Here is an 11,299-nt window from a genome sequence, read left to right as displayed (position 1 = left end):
GCCTTGACTCAATGCCCTTGGCTTTCTCCTTGCACTTGCAGCTGGTGAAGGCTCACCCAGGTTGACAGAGGCCTGGCACACTGGACAGCCATGGATGAAGCTCTGGAATGCTCTGAGAGCAACCACAATGATCACTGCTGTCTTGCCTTCCTACCAGTAGGCACTTCTCTGAGATTTGCTCCAGTGTGAATAGGTGGTCACCCTCATGCATAACATCGCAATATGCACCTGTCTGTGCCTGGCTGTGTGCTGAGGGTTTACTTGTGTCAGTTCATGTGGATCGCCCCTCTGCCCTGGGAGTCTGGTCTACTATCAGCTGCATTTTCTGCGGAGGAAACTGAGGCATAGAAAGCAGGCTCCCTAGGCCACACAGCACGGCCAGGGTTTGATCCCTAGCAGCCTGACTAGAGCTTCCTGGCAAGGCCCTTCCCCTTGCAGGCTTCAGTCTCCTTATCTGTGAACTCTGGGCATGGGGTCCTGGGCTGCTGTGTCATTCAGTGATGGCTTGGGGAGGGGTCTCAGGCACTCAGCGACCTCTGAGGTTTTGAGGCTGCCAGGAGTAGTTGAGGGGTCACAGTCTGATTTCTGCAGCTGCAGCCATCATGGGGGGCACCTTCCTCTCCTGAAGGTTTTCTTCACAGCTGCCCAGAGTGACCAGTGGGAAGGAAGGAGGGAGGGAGGCTCATTGGCTGCTCGGCTCCAAGTAGCTTGTCTGCAGTTGTCCCCACAGGTTGGCGAGGCTGCTGTGCAGTCCCCTTTCCCAGCAGTGTTCACAGCAAAGCCTTTGTTTGCTCTCAAGTCCAGGCCCCAGTCCCTGAAACTTCCACCTCCCCAGCTTGGCAGGCGCCACAGCCCTGAGGGCTAGAACGGTCCCAATACCTTGTATGGGAGCTGCAGGCCTGGTCTAGCTGCCTGCCCCTCCTCCTGCCCTCTGTCCTGCCATGGGCAGCTACCTGAGATGCTATACGAACTGCACCCCAAGGCTAGGTAGAGGAGATGACAGGAGGTTCCCACATTCATGCTCAGATCTCCAGGAAGCCACTAGCCCATGGCACCCACATTGCCCTCAGTCAGCAATATACTGGGGGGTGGGGGGAAGAGGAGGAACCCCAGGGTTTCCCAATCCTTGCCACTGAGGAAGGGGAGAGGAAGTTGGAATAGAAGGGAAAGGGGAACGGGGAGGAAGGAGACTGGGTGAGTGTTAGAGTGACGGCCTCGTTGCAGAGATGGCTGACCTGCATTGGAGCCCTGGTCCTGGCTATGTGAGGTGACCTGTAAAGTGCCCAGTGGGCCTGGTGGTGCCCAGCAGGGCCTTGGCTAGGAGTCCAGGCTGCCACTGCTCTAGGGAGAGTATATGAATTTGGCCATCAACTTGGTATCTGACACTTTATCCAGGTGTTGTTCTAAGCGGTCTACACATATTAGCTCATTTAATCCCCATGACCCTCAGAGATATTACTATTCCTATTCTGTATTTGAGGAAACTGAGGCACAGATTTATTTAAGGAGTACATTTTCTTCTGCCGGGCTGGTTGCCTTCAAGAGAGAGGGCTGTGTGTGCGTGTGTGTGTGTGTGAGATTTGCTCCAGTGTGAATAGGTGGCCACCCTCATGCATAACATCTCAATATGCACCTGTCTGTGCCTGGCTATGTGCTGAGGGTTTACTTGTGTCAGTTCATGTGATCGCCCCTCTGCCCTGGGAGTCTGGTCTACTATCAGCTGCATTGTGTGTGTGTGTGTGTGTGTGTGTGTTGCTGGATCTCCTGGTCACCTGGCCTAAAGCACAGCCCACAGGGGCAGGCCTGGCCTTGGTCAAGCAGTGGTCACTGGCAGAGCTGGGCCTCACTGGGGCCTCCTGGGGCCTTTCCTGTGGTTGGGTAGCTGGCACTTTAGGGACAGGTGTTTCTCCTTTGGAGAAGACCATACCTGCGCCTCTACTTTAGGGGAAAAGTGACCCCCAGGGGCGTCCCCAAGTCCCAGGCGATAGAACTTGTGCCTTGTTCCTGTCTTTGGAGACGCTGCCTGAGTCAGCTAGACTCTGGGCCTCACCAGACTTTGGAGCCAGGCCCAGGCTTCCTCCGCTCCCCACTGGGTTGGGGGTCTGTGGGTCTGTGATGCATGGATCCCACACACTCCACTCAGCTCTCTGCCCCAGAGCCCCAGGCAGTCCACCTGACAACCCTCACCTATGTCTCTCAAGCTCTTTTTTACTTGACCAAGCAGAGAAAGGGAGTGTTGGCCTTGTCCTGGGTTCATATTCTGGCTCTGCCACTCACTGGGTAACCTTGGGCCAGGTCCGATCACCTCTTTGAGCCTTAGTTCCCTTGTCGGTAAACTGGGGACAGAAGTGCCCACCCCAGGGGAACTGCCAGGAGCAGTGGCAATAGGGCACAGGAGAACCCATGTGCCAATGGTTCTCGGGGCAGGCCCAGGACCTCCTGGGGCTGAGGAAGTGAAACCGAGCAGGGCCCAGTCCCTTGCTGCTCAGAGCCCGGCAGGGGAGACTGTCCACGTGTAACACGTGCACACGCACGCACACGCACACGTATTCGCATTATCCATCACCAAGTCCTCTGTATAGGTTGCTTTTGTCTTATGTTTTACCAAGCGTCGCCCAGTTCATTAGCATCCCCGTTCCCAACCTCACCTGATTCTAAGATTCACTGGGCGTCTGGGGGTTGGTTTTACAGCTTTTAAGTAAAACTCAGATTTCGTAGGTTTGGGGTGGGCCAGGCACCTGTCATTTTGGCCAGAGTCCCAGGTGATGCCAATGTTCAGGCACATGCGAGGATTTTGGTCATTCACCCGCTCTGCCCAAGAACCCAGGAACTTCAGCAAAGGATGGTTTTACAGATGAAGAAACGGAGGTTTCCCAAGGAGAACTTTGAATTGGTCACACCGTTCTCAGCAAAAGCCCAGCAGTGGCAATAGGGCATAGGAGGACCAGTGGCACATGAAAACCTGAGGGAGATGGGGCTGTCCGGGCCGCCCTGGAGGGTGTTCTGCACGTGTGGGAAACCACAGCTGAGAAATGCCTGTCCTCCCTCAAGCTCACCCGACGCTGGTGTGGGCTGTACTGTGAGTTTTACACCCTTTGGAGGGAACTCAGATGCATGCTGGAACACATTCCACTCTCTAGCGGAGAGCACATAGGGCCCGTCCTTCGTCTGTGGACCTCCCTGCCTTTGTCCTCAACGCCTGCCATTGCTGTTATCCTGGTCGAGGAGCCCTCACAGCTAAAAGGTAGAAGATCTTTATTCCTATATTGAGTGTCCCCAGAGTCCTGAGCCCTAAATGTTCAGTTTGACCAATATTCACTGAGCCAGGCTCTGGGCAACAGAAGAGCAAACAGATAGTGACATGATGGGCTGATGAGTGTGGCCTGGCCCATGGAGCCCAAGCATGTCACGGCCTTTGCCCTGGGTATTTATTGCTTTGAGTTACTTGGGGAACAGTGTGCCCGGCTAAGGGAACAGCATGAGCGAAGGTGTGGTTTAGTAGTCCCTGGAGTCTTGGGTGGGCTCCAGATGGCGGAGGACACGTGAAACTTGACTTCCAGATAACTGACCAGTCGTCCAGACTAAAGCACCTTCGCTCTGAAACAGGGGCACTGGCGGCAGACTTTGTGGGTCCATCCCCTTGGGGTTTGCTGACTCCCAGGCTGTTTCATTCTGCAGGCACCGAACTGCCCTTGAGCTAAATTTCTAGGTTAGGATGAGGTAAGGGTGCAGCTAGGAAGTTAGACAAAGTCCTTCCTCACTGAGCAGAGACAGGTTTAAAAGAGGAACAACGAGAAGCAACGGGGAGCTTGTTTACAAACACTTACTGAGCTGGGAGTTTTCACGGCCATTGGTGCGGTATTATGTCCGCCTTACAAAGGGTAACACGGAGCCCTAGAGGTGACTTGCCCAATGTCCTACGGCAAAGAGTGGCCCTGGCTGGTTTCCATGGAGCTGTGAGCCCCACAGACCTCTGGTGTAGCGTTGGCTGGGAGTGGCTGGGCAGGGAGTGGGCACTGGGCCACTGGCGTACCATTAGCTGGCCTTGCCACCCAGGGCCTGTCTCTCTCCAGTTTCTATACAGCGAGGGAGGGGCTGCTCTCTGTTTGCTTTCACAGCCAGTGAGAGGAGGTGGTGTTAGGGTTCTTACAGCTCAAAAGGGGAAGTTTGAGGAAATGAAAACCAAGCCTTTCTTTTTTCTCAAATCTCTTTTTGTGGCCTCCAGAAATAATCCTGGGTTCTGCAGAGCCCGCTCAGGATCATGGCTGACCCCCCACCCCCACCCCCACAACCCTCACTTCCGGCAAAACCAGGCTGGGGCCCCGGGGTGGTGGGGAAGCTGACGGAGAAGAGTGGCAGGCTTGTGGCTGGTGAGTCAGTGCCTGGAGGCTGTTGCCTGCTGACTCACCGCCTGGTGCCTGAAAACAGGCCCCCAAGCACCCAGCAGACATCATGGCGGCCCTTGTCATGCGCCTAATCCTCTCCTTTGGCTAAGCTGTGGTGATGGCGGCGGCGCCCGGCGTGTGCTGGAAATCTAAGTGGCCTTTGGGGTCCGAACCCCGTCAGACAGGATCCGAGAGGCCTGCCTGTTCCCGGACCCCTGTCTTCCTGTGGCGCAGGCCCGGCTGAGGGGCCCAGCCAGGCCGTGTCATGAGACTTCCTCCTTGAAGCCTCTCTCATTCCCTCTTGACTCAGACGCGTGCTCCGGTCCTTATGAACTGGCAGAATAATTTCTGTTACTTTGACAAGACAAGCCCCTCCCCTGTCTCTGGACATTAGCACCTCGAGGGCATGCAGGTGACCCTGTGCCCCCTGCAGGGGCCGGCTGTGCAGTAGGTGCTCAGTCAGCGTGGGACAGTCAGTCGGGCGATTCCTTCTGACCAGCTCTTGGTGAGTAAGGGCCTGCTCAGTGCAGGGAACGGACTTGTCTGAGATCCAATGGCGTCAAAGGCTGACCCTGTTCTTCCCTCACCTGTGGAGGGGTGAGGGGGTCTAGACACGATGCTCAAGAACGTTTTCTTCTCTGTGTCCCTGGTGGTGTGGCCCTGGGCTTAGGGGAGGGGGTTCCACTGCCCATCCTTGGCTGGTGCCTCTTTGCAGCCACCTTCAGCCCATCCCAAGGGGCTTGGCTCATGAGGAAGAGGCTGGACAGCTCTGGGTTACCCGGGACTGTCAAGTCCCCACTCGCCACTGCTTACAGTGAGAAGCCCACCATGAGCCTTCAAATCCCCTCTTACTCCGGGAGGGTTGGCCAGGTGGTCAGGGACAGGGAGGGGCTTTTAGCTGAATGTGCCGAGCCTTCAGTGGGGCAGAGCAAGTCTCTCAGGGGCTGCCCACCCTTCGAATAAATCTAGGTCCTAACCCTGGCCTCCAGACTCTGTCTCCTCTCCAGGTCACCCATGCCCTGCCCCCTCTTTTTCTCTGTTCCCACACTGGCCTTCTCTGTTCCTTTACTAAGCCCAGTGTGGCCCTCTTTGCACACGCTGTTCCCTGCTCTGAGAACACCATTCCCCCTGATGTTTGCAGATCTCGGCTTCAATATAGGTAAAAGCACAGACCCTGGAGCCGACAGTCTGGGTGCGAATGAATCCCAGTGTGTGACTTGTGGGCAAGTGGCTCACCTCTCTGGGCCTCAGTCTTTCGTCCAGGCTTCTAAGAGGAATAAATGAGTTGGTGCCTGAATGGGCTAAGCATGGGGCCTGCCCAGAGCCAGTCCTCAGTTATGAAATGTCACCCCCTCACAGGGGCCTCTCTGGCACACCCTTCCCTTCCTCGCGACTCCCCCCAACCCCCCCACCCCCGGCCCTTGCCCCATCACCTACACCTCATCCCGTTTGGTTGTTGTCTACGTGCTGGTCCGGTCGTAACTCATGTTTGTGCTTAGTGTCCGTCTCTCCTTCTGGAATGTCAGCTCCTCAGGGCTCATGTCCACACCCCCAATTCCTAGAGCCGTGCCTGGCACCTAGGGTAGGCTGTCAGTAAATGTTTATCCAGCAAGCACTGCTTGCTGAAGCCCCCTCGATCTGTTCTCTTCCCTGGATATCCGAGATGAAAAGGGGAAGTACCTGCCCTGCGTGACCCAACGGAACTGAAATAGGCCCAGCTTTCTGACTCCTAGCCCACTTTCCTTTCCCGAGTCCATGACTTGCTTGGCTGGTGCCTGGGCCACCTCTGTTTTGGGCATGATTGTGCCCACCTCACCTTCGCCTGGGGTGGGGGTGGGGGGTTGGTGCCCAACCACACTGCTCAGGCCCCTCTGCCCTTCTCTAGGCCCAGCTCTGTGGGGGAGGGGAGGACCGTCTCAGCCCCGCCCCCCACCCCCTGCAGTTTCATCTCTGCTGCCTGCCTGTGGTCTCTGGGCTTTGGGTCAAGGCCTGCCATCTGCAAGGAGATAAGAAAAATATTTGGACCCAGTCCTCAGACCTTTTACCTGGAAATGTTTTCATGTGGGGATGAGGACAAGGTGGCTGCAGTACACCAGACCCACATCCTGCCCTGCTCCCTACCGGCGTTGTCCCAGAGGCCAGTTCTTTGCAAAATTTGTCTCTATCTGCCCACATTTTCCTTTGCAAACCTCAGACCAAGAAGTATGACCTGCTCTGGTGGGTCCCTGTGTAGAGCTCACACTTGGCCCCAGGATGGTGTGGAGTCAGAATTTGGGTGCAAATCCCGGCCCACCGCCTCGTGGCTGTGTGACCTGGGCCAGACCCTCCCCTTCTCAGAGTCTCCGCTTCCTGATCCGTGAAAGGGAGGCTTTGTGTGGCGTGGGGAGAAGTAAATGTTTCTGAAGCCGAAGGCTGAGCCCGAGCCAGGCAGGTGCTCTCTGCGGAGGTGGGGAGGGGGTCTCTGAGGGTGACCTGAACGTTTATGGGGTGGGAGGTTGCAGTTCGATTAGGGGAGGGGAGGACCTTGCCCACAGACACTGAACCCAGGTGGAGAACAAGCCTTGTCCCCAGAGATGTCATGCTGAAAACAATTCCCCAAACAATTCACTTTCACTAGGACCAGAATGTTGTCACTCATTGTTTCGGCTTTGTTCCGGGCAAAACAATGCCAGGCTTCCTGGATGACCTCACTGGGGTGAGCCATCGGGCCTATGAGGCTGGGCTGATCAGATTGTCCTTTGCTGTGGCCGCCTTGGGTGACCCGGGCAATGATATGACCAAAGAGAGCAAACTGTGTTTATATTTGGCCCACTCAGTGTCTTAGGAATTGCAAAGTTTGTATGCCCATACACCTCCGATTTCAGCCTCTCTTGAGAAATCGGAGGAGCTGGCCCCGGTGGGTCCCAATCCCAGTAGCTGGAGCTGAGAAGAACGACCTGTGGCTGGGCTCCCTTTTGCTGCAGTCCCTGCTCTTCCTTGTGGCCTCCCCACTGGACTCCTGTCCTTTGCCTGCCAGGCCCCTGGAGGTCTTTGAGCTTAGAGGCTTTGAGCTTATCACACCTGAGTTAGCCCGAGTTAAGAATAAATAATACAAGATAAACAGATACAGATCACGTGGCCCAATCAAATGATTAAATTGTTTAAAGATGTACCTTTATAAGAAAGGAAAAAAACACACACTTTAATTTCTCCTTTTCAAAAACAGCTATCCTCGGTAGAAGGTGAAATAGTGCTCTTAACACAGTTCAGGGTGCTTAATTGTTACATGTTTTGTTGGCTGGGATGGTATGTGGCAGATGGTATTACTCATTGACCCCAGCCCTCCTCGCTGAGCCTGTCCATGGCCTGGAATCTGTGGAGACAGTGCTCACAGGAGCCCCTTCAAATCCAGGAGAGAAATGTGGGAGACCCTGTTCACTAAAGGAGATATAAGTCATTGTTCTGGGGGAGCTGTTCACTCGAGAAGGTTCAGGTCTGTCCATTCTGCCTTAGTCTATGGGTTTCATCAGTCCTCCCAGCTCATCCCTGTGGCCTGGGCACTGACTGCTCCCCAGGTCCCCAGGTCCCCAGACCCTGCCCCATCTCTACCATGTGTTCCCTCATTTCCCTGTTTGCCCTTGCCTACCTCCCTAACTTGTCAGCCCAGTCCAGTGGCTTGAAGTTGGCTTAAAGGCACCGGGCCTGATTTCACTTTGTGACTTTGCTTAAGCCAAGGGGTTGCATGGACACTGGAAGCTACAATAGACCTGGGAGCTATTTGAAGCTCCGGGGTCTTTTACTTGCTGTGTGACCCTGGGCAGGTGACTTCACCTCTCTGCACCTCATCATCAAGACAGAAATGGTAATAGCCCCATTGAGGGACTAAGAAAATGCTTGCAAAGCCTTGGCACCGTGCTGAGTAAATGTGTGCAGTCAGTGGCCAATAAATGCAGCCTCTTTCTGTTCCCTTTTCTTTTTTAAGCACTCAGAACACCATGTATGCCACGTGGTATAATAAAGTCCCAATGTGGTCAGCTGTTTTCTTCAGTAATAGCTAATATTTATTAATCACTTCGTATGTACCAGTACCTATGCTGAAAATTTTATAGGCATCATCCTATTCAATCCCTGAGAGGTGAGTTTTATTTTCACCTTTTTTTTTTTTTAATCAGGGAGGAAACTGAGGCACAGGGAAGGTTGTCACTTGCCCCAGGTCACACAGCATAGTCATGACCTCAGTGAGCCCAGAACACTGGCTCTGGTGTGGATAGGGAGGCTGAAAAGGAGGGCAGAGAAGGGGACAGATAAGCAGTGTGCTTCCTTCTACAGCCCAACAGGCAGGGGGCTACTCGGGCCACGGGTTTTCCCACTTGGAAAATGAGTCTGTCATCCAGGTGTCCTCCTTCCCCAGTTCTGGGGTGGTGGGAGCTGCTTGCCTAACCCCCGGGGTTTGCTGAGAAATAGCAACTCTTCATTCGGTCTTAGAGGCCAGCCACGTGGTAGGCCCTTTTGGAGTGTGTGTGTGTCCTCTTATTTAAAACCCATGGTAGAAGCTCCTGCGTGGTTAAGTCAGTGACAGTGAGAGATATAAGTCATTGTTCTGGGGGAGCTGTTCACTCGAGAAGGTTCAGGTTCTGCAGGGGGACTTTTCCCAAATCCTTGCATTCAGGTGGCAGATGCCGAAGGAGACAGCCACAGCCGCATCTGCAACTCAATTCAAGGCCCAGGTAGCTGGCCCGTGGGCACCTGGGGATAGAGGGGGTGGGAGGGCACTGGAGGCAGGCAGGATGTCCAGTCCCCAGCCCTGCTCTGCGCTCCCTCTGTACCTCTGCCTCAGTGTCCCCATCTGCAAATAGTGCAGAGGCCTCCTCTCTGAGCTTTGCTCCGGACCAAGGTGGGGATTCTGGCTTGAATCCCCTTCCCTGTTTGAGCCTCAGCTTCCCCATCTATGAAATCGAAAGCCCCTCTACACTAAGGGTCTTTGAAGAGAGAATAGAAAACTGTTTTCAGTCAGCTCAACACAGAGTAAGTCCCTGTAATTTTCAATCAGGGGGAGCCAAGGAACCTCTTCTAAACCCAGTGTCGCTGCCACCAGGTTGAATCTGTCCAAGTACGTGCCAAAGCTGGCCAGGTGATCCTCATATCAGCCGAAGGGCACAGCCAGTTCTGGCTGCAGCCCCTGGAACAGAGACAAGGAGCTTTCGGCTGGGCGAGGAGGGAGCCTTCATCTTGGAGCCTCTGTATCAGAGCCCGCTCTAATTGCCTATAGCTGTAATAATCAAAGAGGAAGCTCTTAAAATGGGGAATTATGTATCACCTTAGCTACAAAATAGCCATGGGCCTGGCGCCAATGAAAACAGCTCTCGCCACTGGCCAGCCCGGCAGCGCCTGCTGGGACACCTGTGGAGGGAGCCCGTTCCTACCCGCTGAGTCACGGGGTGGGCTGGGGGGTGATGGAGAATTAGTGGGCCTCCCTGAGTGTCAGCTGAGACCAGGCTGGGCTGGCAGAGGGAGAGCAGAAGCAGAGCCAAGAATTTGGGCTCGTGATGGTCACTGTCACAACTAGTTTTATGACCTTGAGAGTGTCACTTGGCCTCTCTGAACTTTGCTGATTTCACCCTGAGTAGGACTGACCCCAAGGTCAGGTTGGACCTGATAATAATTATAGCAGTACTAACAACAGTAATACTAGCAGCTACTATTTAAAGAGTCCTTGCCACATGCCATGGACTGCTGTAAGCACTTTCTGTGCACCTCTCTTATTCAGTCCTCACAGCATCCCCGAGAGGTGAGTACTGTCACCCCCACTTTACAGATAAGGACACTGAGGACTGGAGAGGTTGAAAAACTTGCCTGAGGTCACCCAGACAAGAAGTGACTGTCAGGTTCTAGGCCAGAGCTCCCGCTTTGATTCCTGCAGGGGCCAGGCTATCACTAGAGGGCCTGGAGCATCCATCCATACAAGGGGTCAGCCTGAGGGGGATGAACTAAAGATGTTCTGTGGGGCGCGTGTCCCCAGGAGAAGGGGCCTGCACTGGGAGCCCCAGTAGGCCTTGGGGAGGAGCTGGTGTTTCCTTGGGGGAATGGTGGAGGGTTGGGTGGGAGGGCATTGTGATCTGAGTGTACTTCACAAGTTGCCTTTAGCTGCGGTGTTGAGAATAGATTGGGGAGTGGGGGGGAGCAAATTATCAGCAGGCAGGCCTGTGAGGAGGCTGACTTCCATGCCCTACAAGGACTCTTGGGGTCTGGAGCATGGTGGTTGCTATGGTGATGGAGAGAAGTAGGTGGATGCCAAGAATGTACGAGAGGCAGAATCTACCATCTTGCTGCTGTGGGCTTTCTATAGGCACCAGGCTGGTCAGACACCTCAGAGGGGCTTGGAATGAGCCCCATGAAGGGTGTTTGGCTGTCTGCACCTGGGTGTGTCCTGCTGCAGGCATGAGTGAGCATTGGGTGAGGTCATGGCGGATGGCTTGGCCTGAGGGAGCCAGAGGCAGGGCTGCTGGCCTTGTGTTCTCGAAGGGCAGGTGATTGCAGCGGCCACAGGTGGGACAGGTGATGGTGAAGGAGGAACACATCTCAGAATGATGCACCCTGGGAATGAGCATCAGGAAAGCCACCACCACACCAGGCACATGACAGGCCCCAGCTCTGCCACATTCAGGCCCTACCCCCATCCAGGCTCACCCACGGGGGTCGGAAAGATGTGGTCCTGAGTGTGGAGAGGGACCTGGAGGCCTAGCCTTGCAGGAAACCAGAGCCTGGAGCAGAGAAGGTCTCAGGGAACTTGTTGCTACCCCATGTTTCTAGAGGGTGCTCTGAGTGCCAGTGTGGCAAGGGGGTCTGGGCCCTGAGGACAGAGCCAGGACCCTCAGGGTAGCCATGGGCAGCCGACCCCAGCTCCCAGTAAGAAAGAGCTTTGTCAGTCTCAGCTG

General features: G+C 54.8%; 1 protein-coding gene across 2 annotated transcripts in view; it reads left to right on the top strand.

Annotated features, from left to right (window-relative positions):
* SLC6A6 (solute carrier family 6 (neurotransmitter transporter), member 6) overlaps positions 1-11,299 on the top strand; it is a 69,008-nt gene that overhangs the window by 16,213 nt on the left and 41,496 nt on the right. Inside the window, exon 1 of one of the 2 annotated variants that reach the window (XM_006758324.2) lies at positions 4,436-4,890. The exons of the other annotated variant lie outside the window; for it this stretch is intronic. The gene's annotated coding sequence lies outside the window, so the exon portion shown is untranslated. Of the gene's footprint in view, positions 1-4,435; positions 4,891-11,299 lie in introns of those variants that run through there. 2 annotated transcript variants of the gene reach the window in all.

Source organism: Myotis davidii, unplaced genomic scaffold (genome assembly GCF_000327345.1).
Source record: "Myotis davidii unplaced genomic scaffold, ASM32734v1 scaffold73, whole genome shotgun sequence".
Lineage (NCBI taxonomy): Eukaryota > Metazoa > Chordata > Mammalia > Chiroptera > Vespertilionidae > Myotis > Myotis davidii.
The sequence above is the reverse complement of the archived record's forward strand: the minus strand, read 5'-3'. Positions and strand labels throughout refer to the sequence as shown.